Source organism: Physeter macrocephalus, chromosome 13 (genome assembly GCF_002837175.3).
Source record: "Physeter macrocephalus isolate SW-GA chromosome 13, ASM283717v5, whole genome shotgun sequence".
NCBI lineage: Eukaryota > Metazoa > Chordata > Mammalia > Artiodactyla > Physeteridae > Physeter > Physeter macrocephalus.
Window position 1 is genome coordinate 77,683,734 of NC_041226.1, and position 14,169 is coordinate 77,697,902.

The window sequence follows — 14,169 nt, forward strand, 5'->3', positions numbered from 1 at the left end:
AAAAAAAGGTCATCTGTAAATCTCCTTACTCTTCCTAATGATCACACAAAGGAAAAATTATGGATAAGGACAAATATTCTGTAAGCTCTGTCCTATTCCCCCACCAAGGGGTTATGTGATCTGGCCACAGCACAGATGGAGGTGATGGAGACCTCATCCTGGAATTAGATGGACTGGGTGAAGCACAGGACACAGTCAAGACTGATTCCCTGCTAATGCTCCATCCAGATCCAGAGCCTTCTCCACGGCCCCGCGTGCCCCTGTGACATTTTCTGTGCCCACACGAATTTCTTTTCTTTCTCCTGCCCTTACGTGTTACCTCTCTTTGCCCTACACCAGAGTGCTCTGATTCGTACCATTAACTGCAGGCCTCCCTGAAACCTCATTTTCTCTTCCAGTTTTATTCATTCGTTTCTTTATTTCTTACTGAAACACTCCTTAGTGACCTAGTAATTTCTCCACCTCTTAACAATTACCTTTAATACTCAGGTCTCTTTCCTAAAAACTCATCATATTTTTCCTAGTCCTTTGAATTCTCATCAGTTATTGCATTTCCCACAATTAAAAGCATGGCAGTGGTTCAAAGACTGGCCATTAGAGCCAGATGGCCTGGTTTAAAATTCTACCACCTCCACTTAGCAGCTGTGAAAACTTGGGCCAAGTCCCTGCCTCGGTTTTGTGGCCTGAAAAATGGACACAGTAATAATACCAACAGAAAGGTTAGTGTAATACGTAAATGACGCGTATAAAGTGCTGAGAACGGTGGGAAGCGTAGATTTGGCTCTCGATATAGTTTAGCTATTTTTATTATGATTGTCTTTAGCATGGTATGTTATCTCCATGCTGAAAAGTTATTTTCATTGTTAGCATGTACACGCATGTTACTTTCACGTTAAAGGTCGCGGGGCGGGCTCCGTCACGGTAAAAGGAGAAAGAACAGCATGCGGGTGCTTAGATTGTTTGAGGCGATTCGGCCCTTTTGCGATATTCTATGCTGCCACCTGCTGGAGCTCTCGGGAATTGCTCCCCTCAGAGGAGGTGAACCTTGCCGTGCCGTTTGAAATAATTTCACATTTACACCAAATAAAGTAAAATATATCACGCGAAGCAGTCAGTCATCTAATATTCATCTGAGCAACTGGTCTCACTGGGTGGCTCTGTGACTAACTACATGTGATCTTAAAACGCTCAGAAAGGCATGTAGTCTGTGAAAAGAAGACGCCAATGTGATTACGAGCACCTTCCCATTTATGTTAACGAGTGTAGATGCTCTCTTAGTTGTAAGATCCACACTTCAGGGGTCATTTTAATGAAAAGTGGAATGTGAGATAAATGTGACATTTAAAAGGTTGCATTTTTTAAACTAAGTGAATTTAAACGATTGATATCACAAAACTGTTTTCCTCTTGTTATTTAGAAATACTTTAGTATAAAATGAGGAAAATGATTAAGCAAATAGGAGATCCTGAGATAAAACATCAATAATCTCTATTCAGAATGTTAAGGCCAATATAAAATATATTAAATTTTTTTTTTCATTAGTTCCAGTAGTTATCAGATTTTTGTTTCACAGAGTCCAGGGTTCTGTAATATTTTTGTTACGTGCTGTGGCTAAGCTTTGAGCCAAAGTGAGAGACAAATCCATATGCAAGCGCAGAGAATAATACTGGAGAATTTCATAAGTAAAGCTGAGAAAGTGTAAGACCTCATGATTTAAAATTTCTTAACACCAAACAGAACCTTAGAACGTGTGACATCTCTAAAAAGCGCTTGAAGACAAAGTAGTCCCTGTCCCTGGCAGCCCACAAATCCCAAGTAGTGGAGGGTTGGGACACATCTCCAAGACTTAGTAATAGTAGCAGATTAGCCTATATCCCTTAATAATCACTAAATCATTAAATACTGGACTCTGTCGAGAAGGAGCACAGGTGAGGGCCAAGAACACCAGGTGAGACGATGTGACAGCTCCTCTCCTAGCTTTTCTGATGAAGAGGTGTGCGCATCTGGGCACACCTCTGCCCCACTCAGCACCCTAACCTGTAGCCTGTGGGGTTTGTACCACATGGCGGTTAAAATGCTGGGTGTCAAGAACACAAGTGAAAGTCAGATGAAAGCTATGAAGCTCTTCCTGGAAAAATTCTCACGTCCCTCCCTCACACACACACACACACACACACACACACACACACACACACCCTTGCCAGATCCCTGAATAGATCTCTTTCTTAGACTGCTTAAGGGTAAAGAATCCATGACCGTATCATACGTAAGGATCTTTCCAGGACTAAAGTCCAAATAGGAAGTGTAAACGTCATGATGGCTGATGTTATGTATCAGCTTGACTGGACCACAGGACACCCAGACATTTGGCCGCACGTGATTGGGGTGCGTCTGTGAGGGTGTCTCGGGGCGAGATTAACATTTGAGTCCGTAGACTAGGAGAAGCAGATGGCCCCTCCCCGATGCGGGGGGTCCTCACTCAATCCACTGAAGGCCTGAATAGAACAAAGAGGCTGAGTGAGAGGAAACTTCACCCTGACTGTCCTCCAGCTGCCACACTGCTCTCCAGCTGCTTTCGGGCTCGACTAGGACTGGAACGTACACCATCAGCTTTCCTCGGTCTCCAGCTTGCTGACTTCAGAACTTAGGACTTCTCAGTCTCCGTGGTGGTGTATATAATCTTTATAATAAGTCGTATGTACATTTGTGTGTATTCTGGAGAATCCTGACTCACACAGGTATGTAAGAGGAGAACCCACCCTCCTGGAACTGGGAAACTGGAAGACTGAGACAACTTAAATGTCGTGTGTGTTTCCCTCTTCCTTGCCCACCAGGTGCAGTTTTGCACTGGCAGGCACTCACACTGAAAGGCCTTTCCTAACACCCTCAGGAAGCCTCAGCACGTCGACCTGGGGTATAGCAGGAGCACCGGCACCCAGGCATAAATGTGGCAACGCGCACGTTTGTCGCGAAGTACGTCTGTCCCACTCACAATTCCAACTTTGTCGGCGGCATTAAGTATCCGTTGGTACTTCTTACCCTTCACAGCCTCACTGTAAAATACATGACCCCCATTTATTCCCAACTTCCTGTTAGTGATCTGCTGTGGATCCCCAACGCATCCCTGTGTGTACGGCCCTTTGGGGTGTATTTCTAGACCAGAGGTCTACAGAGGGAGAGCCTGACTCCCAAATCCTAGCATATAAGAGCACTCTGCCTTCCTTGTGTTTGATGCCTCAAGTTCATAGCCATGTTTATTTGCAGGTGACTTGGATCGTCATGGAGACACATGGACGGAGAGTCAGGGGAACCCCAGGACGGGCAGGGCTGCTTCTTCCCAGTGGGCACTTATCCTCAGCGTCAGGAGGCGTAGCTGACAAATGAGTGCAAGATGTGCTCAAGCTTATTAGTATTTTTAGTTATTTCTGAGATATACATTTTAAAGTAATAACTAGAATTATGCCTTATAACATTATACCAGAACGTATAAGATTTTTAGAAATTTCATGTAATGTCTGAAACATTTATATTAACATATTTCCATACAAATAACCCCAAGAAAGTTTAGTATTAGTTGTTTGATTGTTTGTTTGTTTGTTTATACTGCAGGTTCTTATTAGTCATCAATTTGATACACATCAGTGTATACATGTCAATCCCAATCGCCCAATTCTGCACACCACCACCACCACCCCACTGCGGTTTTCCCCCCTTGGTGTCCGTACGTTTGTTCTCTACATCTGTGTCTCAACTTCTGCCCTGCAAACAGGTCCATCTGTACCATTTTTCTAGGTTCCACATACATGCGTTAATATACGATATTTGTTTTTCTCTTTCTGACTTACTTCACTCTGTATGACAGCCTCTAGATCCATCCACGTCTCAACAAATGACTCAATTTCGTTCCTTTTTATGGCTGAGTAATATTCCATTGTATATATGTACCACATCTTCATTATCCACTCGTCTGTCGATGGGCATTTAGGTTGCTTCCATGCCCTGGCTATTGTAAATACTGCTGCAGTGAACACTGGGGTGCATGTGTCTTTTTGAATTATGGTTTTCTCTGCGTATATGCCCAGTAGTGGGACTGCTGGATCATATGGTAGTTCTGTTTGTAGTTTTTTAAGGACCCTCCGTACTGTTCTCCACAGTGGCTGTAACAGTTCACATTCCCTCATTGTCTTGATCACTGTTTAATCCTCAGCATCCACACCATGCCTGGTACACAGTTGGTGACTGATAAATATTTGTTAAAGGAGATAGATTACTCATCTTTAATTAACTCTTGTGAAGAAAAATCCCTTCTTAAAAAATCCTTTCTGTGGTTCACACTGAAACCACCTCCTCTGTGTGTTTTCTACAAACCATAATATGGCTTGATCAATAGATTCATACTTCAATTTTAACAATTTAATAAGTCATATAGATTTCAGTTATTTTTCCTCCCTGAGTTTCTTTTCACACACATCACAGCCTTTCTAGGACCCCATATGTGAACCATTTCTTTGTACTTCTTTGTGAAAATTCTTCCCTGTCCTCCAAGACAGGATTAGATGTCTCTCATGTGTTCCTTTGCACCCTTGTCTCTCCATGTACCCCTTTGATGTCAAGGCCTCATTTTGCCTTTCTGTTGAACAAAACCATGAACTCTTTGAGACAAGGACAATGTCTTATTTTTGTAACAGTAGTGCCTATCATATAATAGGCCCATAATTTATATCTGCTGAATTATTTAAAGACAAACATACAAATCAATGAATGTCAAAACAGCAAGACCAACAGAATTCATTCTTGACCAGTAGGTGGCAACAGTAGAAAAATGTCAAAAGAATGACCCCTGGGATGTGACCAGGAAGCCTTTGGTGTGGGGTCTGAGTTGGGCTACCAGTTTTGCCAGAGGAAGTCACCTTATATATTAAATTTATTAATATAAATTTAGTCGCTCTTGTCTAGATGCCTTCCAAATTTGCTGCACCTTTTTCCAGCTCCAGAAATCTGAACTGGTTTAATTATTCCATTTGTAATAATATTTTTGTTGGACCTCTTTTCCCAGTAGCCTAACTTGTAAAATATTTATTTTCAAAGAACCGATAAAAGTGTTTATATATTTTTCTTATCTAATTAAGCTATAATTTGAATACATATATGATACATGTCCTGATTTGAAAGTATACTTTCCTATTCCTGAATATTTGTGGATTTGGAGAAATTCTGCCTTTAATAACAACCTGATATTGGAGGAAGATGAAGTTACCCAAAACAAGAAACCATTATTACTGAACATGGAAGCAGAAATGAATGTGAACAATTTTCTCTTTAGGTTTAACCACGGTCCAAACATTTCTAGAAGAACGGGCACTCTGCAATAAAATTAAGAAAGAATGTTCCTCTCACATTTATTTACATAAATTCCCATCCTTCTAATAAAACTATTTAGACTAGTGCTTCTTTTACAGTGCAAATAAGTTACTCGGAGATTTTGTTAACGTGATGCAGGGAAGGGGAAGCTGGGACGAAGTGAGAGAGTGGCATGGACATATATACACTCCCAGATGTAAAATAGATAGCTAGTGGGAAGCAGCTGCATAGCACAGGGAGATCAGCTCGGTGCTTTGTGACCCCCTAGAGGGGTGGGATAGGGAAGGTGGGAGGGAGGGAGACGCAAGAGGGAGGGGATATGGGGACATATGTATATGTACAGCTGATTCACTTTGTTATAAAGCAGAAACTAACACACCATTGTAAAGCAATTATACTCCAATGAAGATGTTTAGAAAAAAAAACCACAACAGCCTGGTCAGCCATATGACCAAGAAAAAAAAAAAAGATGCGGGGAGTCTGGGGTAGGGCCAGAGGTCCTGCATTTCTAACAAGCTCTCAGGTCAGGCTGAAGGTCCTGGTCCATGGACCACAATCTCAGCAGCCAGGACCTAGAGCACAATTATTTCCAGCACTTCCAGGACAAGAATAACCTGTGTCTGTATGTTAAGGGTATCTGATGGCCTCAGGTTGAATCTTAAGGGTATGAATATTTCTTAGTTATATTTGACTTATCTTAATACACTTAGCTATTATGTTGATTATTTTTTGCAAAGACAGTCATTCCCTGAAATTAATGTTAAATCTCTTCCTAAGTTAATCCAACCTGCAATATTCTACTAATGCATAACAAACTCTCCCCAAACTCAGAGGCTTTAAACGACAGTAATGTCATTGTACCTCACAATTTTGTGCACCACGAATTCAGGCAGGCATTTTGCCTGAACATTCAGGTAGTCTGGTCTCCAGGGTCCCAGATGTCTTTATTTACAAGTCTGGTGCCTTTAGAGCCATGGCGAGAAGGCTGAGCTCGTATGGGCCCCTCTGCGGTTCGCCAGTTTCTGGACATCTCTAGATGTTCTCTTCAGCAGTGTAACTGGACGTCTTACACGATGGTTCAGGCTTCAGGATCAAGGTGGAAACCGCCAGTCCTCTTAAAAGCAAGTCGGGGCCTGTCAGGGCATCACTTCTACCGTGCTCTGTTAGTCAAGACCATCACAGGCCAGTCAAGGTTCCAGGGAAGGAGAAATAGGCTTTCCTCTGGACAGGACGAGTGTCAAGGAATGTGCATCCATCTGGAATCTCCCACAGCTGCCTAATCTCAGAGGAGAGATGGACATCATGGAACCAGTGCACATCTGTGTATTTGTGTTAAGTGGTAGGAAGAACTGGAATATTGATACTGTTTTTTCCTCCTTAGAATTGGTCATATATTCAAATTGAATTTCTTTGCATCTCTCTTCATTTCACTTGACTGTTACAAGATGGAATACATTTACGTTTGCAAATACATTTGTTAGTGTTGAGATTTGTATCTCTCTCTTGGTCTCAATTTTCTTCTTATTAAACTGAGTAAGAACTCATGTGATTGCTAAGCCTCCTTGGAACTCCATGATTCCAAGATATTTAATCTATTTTGTCATCTCATGTAATAGACTTATAGTAGTTTTTTAAAATATTTAATATATTTAATGTCTCAAAATTATACCAATCCAAACAAAAAAGTATGTATATGTACTTATATAATTATATATAATATTATTAATATTATATATAATTATATAATATAGTATTATAAATATTATATATAATTACCTATATATAAAATTTATATGTATATTAAATATATATATAATTACCTATTTATATCCTAACTCTCTGCCTCATCTTTATTTCTGGCAAGTTCTTCAAGAGCTTCTGCATAATTTAAGTATTGCTTACTTAAAGATTTACCACTTTAATTATAGCATCCTCCCTCTTCAAAAATCCTTTAGATGTTTAGGGAAATCTTACAGCTCATTCAAGCCCATATAATTTATTTATATAACATAATTTTAAAGCTTAACTAAAACCTTCCTAGTTCAAATTATGATTGACTGTTTTAAATCTTTCAACCTTTTTCTATTTCGTATTAAACATACTATCGCAGCTATAATTTCCCAAAAAAGTTAGAGCATAAAAAAAAATTGCACCCATTTACTATAACCTCTAGCTCCCACTAAAACTGAGCAATAGTGAATCTTTGGATTGACATTCAAACCTAGAAAAAGGAAGAAAAAGAAGGTTACATTATCATAAAAATATCACAGAATTTTCTAGATGTTTCTTTAAAACTGCTGGTATGTAGTGACTTTTCAAGAGAATGAAAAAGCACGTTTGTAACTCACGCCAGAAAAAGAAAAGGGCTGGGTTAGGAGAACCAAACATCTGCAGATGCGTTAGGTTCAGGCAAAGAGCCAGATGCCTGATGAGAATACAGTACAAAATAAGAGATGAAAAAGGTCAAGATGGAAAAGCCAAGGTGCAGAAGGAAAGGAGGAAGTACAGGGTCTGAAGATTCAGGGCTGATGCCAGCCAGGGGCCTGCAGGCGCCTTTCAGGATATGCAAACGCTCAGGAAAAGCAGGGACTTGCAGTTGATGTGCCCAAACTATTGTCCATCCCATTTTAGATGTAAAATGGAAACACTTTAAAGATAGTTCTTAAATATACCTGGTTTTATCTCCACATTTAGAAAGTAGCTGTTATGGGCTGAATTATGTCCCCTCCCATATGCCAATTCATACAGTTGAAGCTACCTTAGAATGTGACTATCAGTACTTAAGAAGGGCCTTTCAGGAGGTGATTAAGTCAAAACGAGGCCCTGAGGGTGGGTCTTATCCAATCATACTGGCATTCTCATCCAGAGAGGACACATAGATAGGAAGGATATAGGCACCAAGACCACTGAGGACCTGGATTATCTATCTGGCTGAGGTAGTGTCTCCCAGGTGTCTCCACCATAACATTACGCTTTTCCTTCTGTGTACACAGTAATGAAACATTTCAACCACCTGAACCTGTCTCTTACTGTTGTAAAGTATGGACAAAACCCCCTCCCACTGTTTGGGAAGCAATTCTGTGAAATGATGTTTTCATTCTGCTGATGGACCCGAGCAGCATCTACTCTACACTTACCTTGAGCGGGACAGGGGAGCTGCCTGTGCACACAGATTTCACACACACACACACCCCTGCCCCCCATCCCACCCCGGGTCCAAAGCCAACAAGTGTCATCTAAAGCGCTCTCTTCCAGCCCATTCCCCATGAGCTGCAGCCCCCAATTTCAGATTCCATCCCCTTTAATACCTCTCCTCGTTTTCTTAGTCAAAGAAATGTTGAGTCATAGCAGCCATCACTTAATACAGTCTTCAAAGGTACAAAAGTCTACCATACTCTCCCCAGTAAATCTTGTGGCCACTTCTATTCAAAAGTCTGGAAAATAATAAATAGCAAGTAATTTTTTTATCATCCCTTGTTTTCCTCTTCCACTGGTATCAGTTCCATCAGTTACCCATCAGCAACCTTATGGAATATTTACTTAGCACCTTTTGGACACTATTACTGTTTTTCATTCTAACACTACTAAGATAAAAATACAAATTTAAGAGTATAATAGTACATAATATCTAATTAACTAATGATAGGAGTTTACTGTATAAATTATAACTGAAGTGGGAAAATTTCCCCCAAAATAGGGGTAAAAGATTAAATTTCCCTGAAAGAACTATTAAGACTACTACAGCTCTAGATAAAACAGAGTGCTTAAGAACCTTTCTTTTTTTTTTAGGCTAGAAATACAGTAAGAGTTCAGAGAAAACGAAAGATTAGAGAAGGCTGTTGTGAATGAAAATCTCACCTGCCATATCAGTAAACAAAGGATGTTGCAGCCCTCAGGTCACTGCAGCGGCCCCTATGGTGAGCCCTGAGGGGATTCCGGATGAGAAAACACGGGATACTAACCCCAGAGAGCTAAGGTGCATATGAAAGGAATGATTTCAATGAGCCCAGACTCCTGCAACTTCTCATACATTGAAAAGCACTGAATTCCTTTACTTGAGATGTCTGGTTTTCTTTAATTAACAGCAATCTTTTGATGTTCCGACTACCTGGTCCGTGTTGCAAAAACCCCTATATATCCTGGCTCCTTCCTTACCTCTTTGGAGCCGTCCCTCAGAACTATGTAGGAGGCTGCCTCCCGGGCTTAAGTCCTCAGAAAGTCTGCTGAATAAAACATAATTTGCAACTTTTAGGCTGTGTTTTTCTTCTTCAGCAGATGGTGTATGGAGCAGGTAAGAGTAGGAGTGAGCCACATAAAACACCATGGGTGTTTCCAGGCAGAGAGGCGGGTCAAGGGTGCTCTAAAATCTCTGTGAACATAAGGAAGGGTGTATATAATAATGATACATAGATCTTTCCTGGTTTTTTACAGAAATGATTTATTATAGACTGATGGGCCACTGGGAAGCCTGTTGATTAGAACAAAGATTTCATGTTGAGAAATTGAAGCTTAATTTGAGCATTAAAGAGGAGGCTATGGTGAAGAGATGATGGAGATTATTGATAAATAAAGAATGAAGGTTCCTTCTTCCATAGAATGACAGGAAATGGCGTTCTGTGGTTCCTCAGTCCCAGGACATTATTTTTTCTAGTTGCCCTCTCCCTTCTAATTTTTATTTGTTGTCCTTAATAAGCGCAATCTTCAAGCTAGATTTTTGATTAACACAGGAATGCTAAACTGTACTTGCCATTAAGCTCATCGTAAAAGTTCCTGAGAGAGGACTGAAGAAACCAAGAATCCTATGACTCTGGTACAATGCATTTGATATATGTTTCTAGCTTCATAATTTATACTTCCTATTATTTACACAAAGGACACCTGGTGAATTTTTACTTCTTATCTTACTTTATTCTGATATACGGTGCTACAAAATCAGTTCTTTGTTTAAAGAACGCAGAAAAATGTGTATGTAAGGTTCATTCTCATAATATTCTATGAATTCTATTCTATTCAATTCTATTGTATTCAATTCTATTCTATTCTGTAGTCTGGGCCCAGTCACTCTTACCACATTAGCAGAAGGACTGGAGTGAGGGTCTGTGATACTACAGGCCCTTTTCGGTATCAGCAGCACCACCAATGAATTAGAACCAGATTATACCTAACAACTTACAATTAGAATAAAATGTAACTCCTGCTTTCCCATTAGTAAAAAACTTGTGAAAGAATAGAGGGATCATTAGAAAGGAATCTGAAAAATTAAATCAGCCAAAAGAAAATTAAAAAGGACATATCTTATGAATTCCACCAGGAGAGAAAAATAAGATTTCTGATTTCAGTGTTCAGTGTCTCATTTTTTTTAAAGTTCACAACAATTTCCTTTCCCTGGAACTTTTCGCTCAGTGCAAAAGTACTAAAACATTTAGGAAAACACAAAGAAAAGGAAGTACTCATAATTACCGCATTTACATATAATTGGTGTTCATATTTTGATACATGAGCCACAGGTTCTGTTTTTTTCTATGCAATTAAGTATTTTAAATTGCATACTGTTTATATCATTTTGTACACATTGCATGCTATGAAATCTTCCTCAATAATTTAATGTCTGTCTATCATATCATGATATGAAGTACTTTATTTTACTTACCCATTTAGATCGTTCGCAAATTTTTCTATCACCGATAGTATTGTGATAAGCATCCTTGCACATACGTCTCTCCATATATATGGAATTTCATTTTGAAGAGTGATGCTAACCAAGAATTAGATCATGAAAAATGTAACCTCCATTCTCACTATGTTCAAATAAATGAGTACGGTTAAAATTATGCATATCATGCCTACCTCTCCCACCAGGTATTTGATGGTAACTGATAATTAGCAACTGCTCCTACAGTGATCTCATTTACACTAATAACAAAATCAAATAAGGTTGAAGTTTATTGTCCTGTTCAGTGAATCATGAGTCTGTCAGCTGCTCCTGCCAAGGCCGGCGTTTGAGCCTGGTTGTTAACAGACTGTCCGAAAAAGTATTTTGCTGATTATCTTCTAATGAACTTATTCTTCGGAGACAATAGTATAAGAAATACATCACCAGATTTCTCTACTGAAAAAAGTGTAAGCTGATTTTACATGAGGATTTCCTACACAAAAGGGGAAATTCCTTCAATTAATAAGTTTACATTGAAGGAAAACCAGGAAACTCTGGGGAACAGCCATTTTGAGATACCTTTTGGAGGAGAAAACTGTATCTTCTCCAAGCATTTCCTCTGGTGATATTGGTCAGAGAAAACAACACTGCTGAGTGGAGACTAAATCCATTTGGCGCTTACTGTGCCCTTTAATTTTCCATCTCATCATCTGAAATCACAGAGTATCCATTTTGAACCGTCAGATCTTATCTTTTTATCTGTATTTACAATACAAGGACCAATATCTAAGGGTGTTCATTGTCGGTGCAATAAAACAAGGAAAGAAAACAGTGGGTCTCTGTTGTAATTAGACAAGGCTCTTAGAATTAGCACTTATTCTTGAAAAACAAACACAAAGTATAGTTTGAATTTAGCCTGGCTATCATGCCGAACATAAATGCCAGGTAAATTTAACCTTTATAAAAATGTGTCAAGAAAATAGTCAAGCCTTCTTCATCTAGGCTGTTTCAATGAAATAACATCCTTAACCCCAACAATGTTTCTCCATGATTAAATTGGTATCATTCGTGTGCATTTTTTCAATAAACAAAAACATTTTTATTTTAAAATATTTTATTTCTAGGTATCTAATAACCAAAATATGATATAGTTTTTCAGTACCAAATCAATATAAAAATAATGTTTGTTTTCTTACCAGAAAGATGCTTATGACATGGTCACAAGACAAGGCAGTAATATTCCCTACATTCCTGAACAGAGTCATGGCGTGAGTATTGGAAAATGCTAAGGACTATGGTAATTATAGATATTAGTATGAACGGGTATTTCATTCATTGGTCCTTCCTTGTTATCAATAGATAATATATAAACATACTATAAAGTTTAGACCCTCACTTTGCTTTGCCAGAGGAGACACTGTGACAGTTCCTGTGCAATCTTGAAGAGATATGACAGCACATATAGGCATACTAGTATATATCGCTCTGAAAAAAAAAAAAGAATGGCCACAGCAATCAGAGAAGAAAAAGAAATAAAAGGAATCCAAATTGGAAAAGAAGAAGTAAAGCTGTCACTGTTTGCAGATGACATGATAATATAAAGAGAGAACCCTAAAGGTGCTACCAGAAAGCTACTAGAGCTAATCAATGAATTTGATAAAGTAGCAGGATACAAAATTAATGCACAGAAATCTCTTACACTCCTATACACTCATGATGAAAAATCTGAAAGAGAAATTAAGGAAACACTCTCATTTACCATTGCAACAAAAAGAATAAAATACCTAGGAATAAACCTACCTAAGGAGACAAAAGATCTGTATGCAGAAAACTATAAGACACTGATGAAAGAAATTAAAGATGATACAAACATATGGAGAGATATACCATTTGCTTGGATTGGAAGAATCAACACTGTGAAAATGACTATACTACCCAAAGCAATCTACAGATTCAATGCAATCCCTATCAAACTACCAATGGCATTTTTCACAGAACTATAACAAAATTTTCACAATTTATATGGAAACACAAAAGACCCTGAAGAGCCAAAGCAGTCTTGAGAAAGAAAAACGGAGCTGGAGGAATCAGGCTCCTGGACTTCAGACTATACTACAAAGCTACAGTAATCAAGACAGTATGGTACTGGCACAAAAACAGAAATATAGATCGATGGAACAGGATAGAAAGCCCAGAGATAAACCCACGCACCTATGGTCACCTTATTTTAGATAAAGGAGGCAAGAATATACAGTGGAGAAAAGACATCCTCTTCAATAAGTGGTGCTGGGAAAACTGGACAGCTACATGTAAAAGAATGAAATTAGAACACTCCCTAACACCATACACAAAAATAAACTCAAAATGGTTGAAAGACGTAAATGTAAGGCCAGACACTATCAAACTCTTAGAGGAAAACATAGGCAGAACATTCTGTGACATAAATCATAGCAAGATCCTTTTTGACCCACTTCCTAGAGAAATGGAAATAAAAACAAAAATAAACAAATGGGACCTAATGCAACTTAAAAGCTTTTGCACAGCAAAGGCAACCACAAACAAGACGAAAAGACAACCCTCAGAATGGGAGAAAATACTTGCAAATGAAGCAACTGACAAAGGATTAATCTCCAAAATTTACAAGCAGCTCATGCAGCTCAATATCAAAAAAAACAAAAATCCTAATCCAAAAATGGGCAGAAGACCTAAACAGACATTTCTCCAAAGAAGATATACAGATTGCCAACAAACACATGAAAGGATGCTCAATGTCACCAATCGTTAGAGAAATGCAAATCAAAACGACAATGAGGTATCACCTCATACCAATCAGAATAGCCATCATCAAAAAAAATCTACAAACAATAAATGCTGAAGAGGGTGTGGAGAAAAGGAAACCCTCTTGCACTGCTGGTGGGAATGTAAATTGATACAGCCACTATGGAGAACAGTATGGAGGTTCCTTAAAAAACTAAAAATAGAACTACCATACGACCCAGCAATCCCACTACTGGGCATATACCCTGAGAAAACCATAATTCAAGAAGAGTCATGTACCACAATGTTCGTTGCAGCACTATGTACAATAGCCAGTACATGGAAGCAACCTAAGTGTCCAACGACAGATGAATGGATAAAGAAGATGTGGCACATAT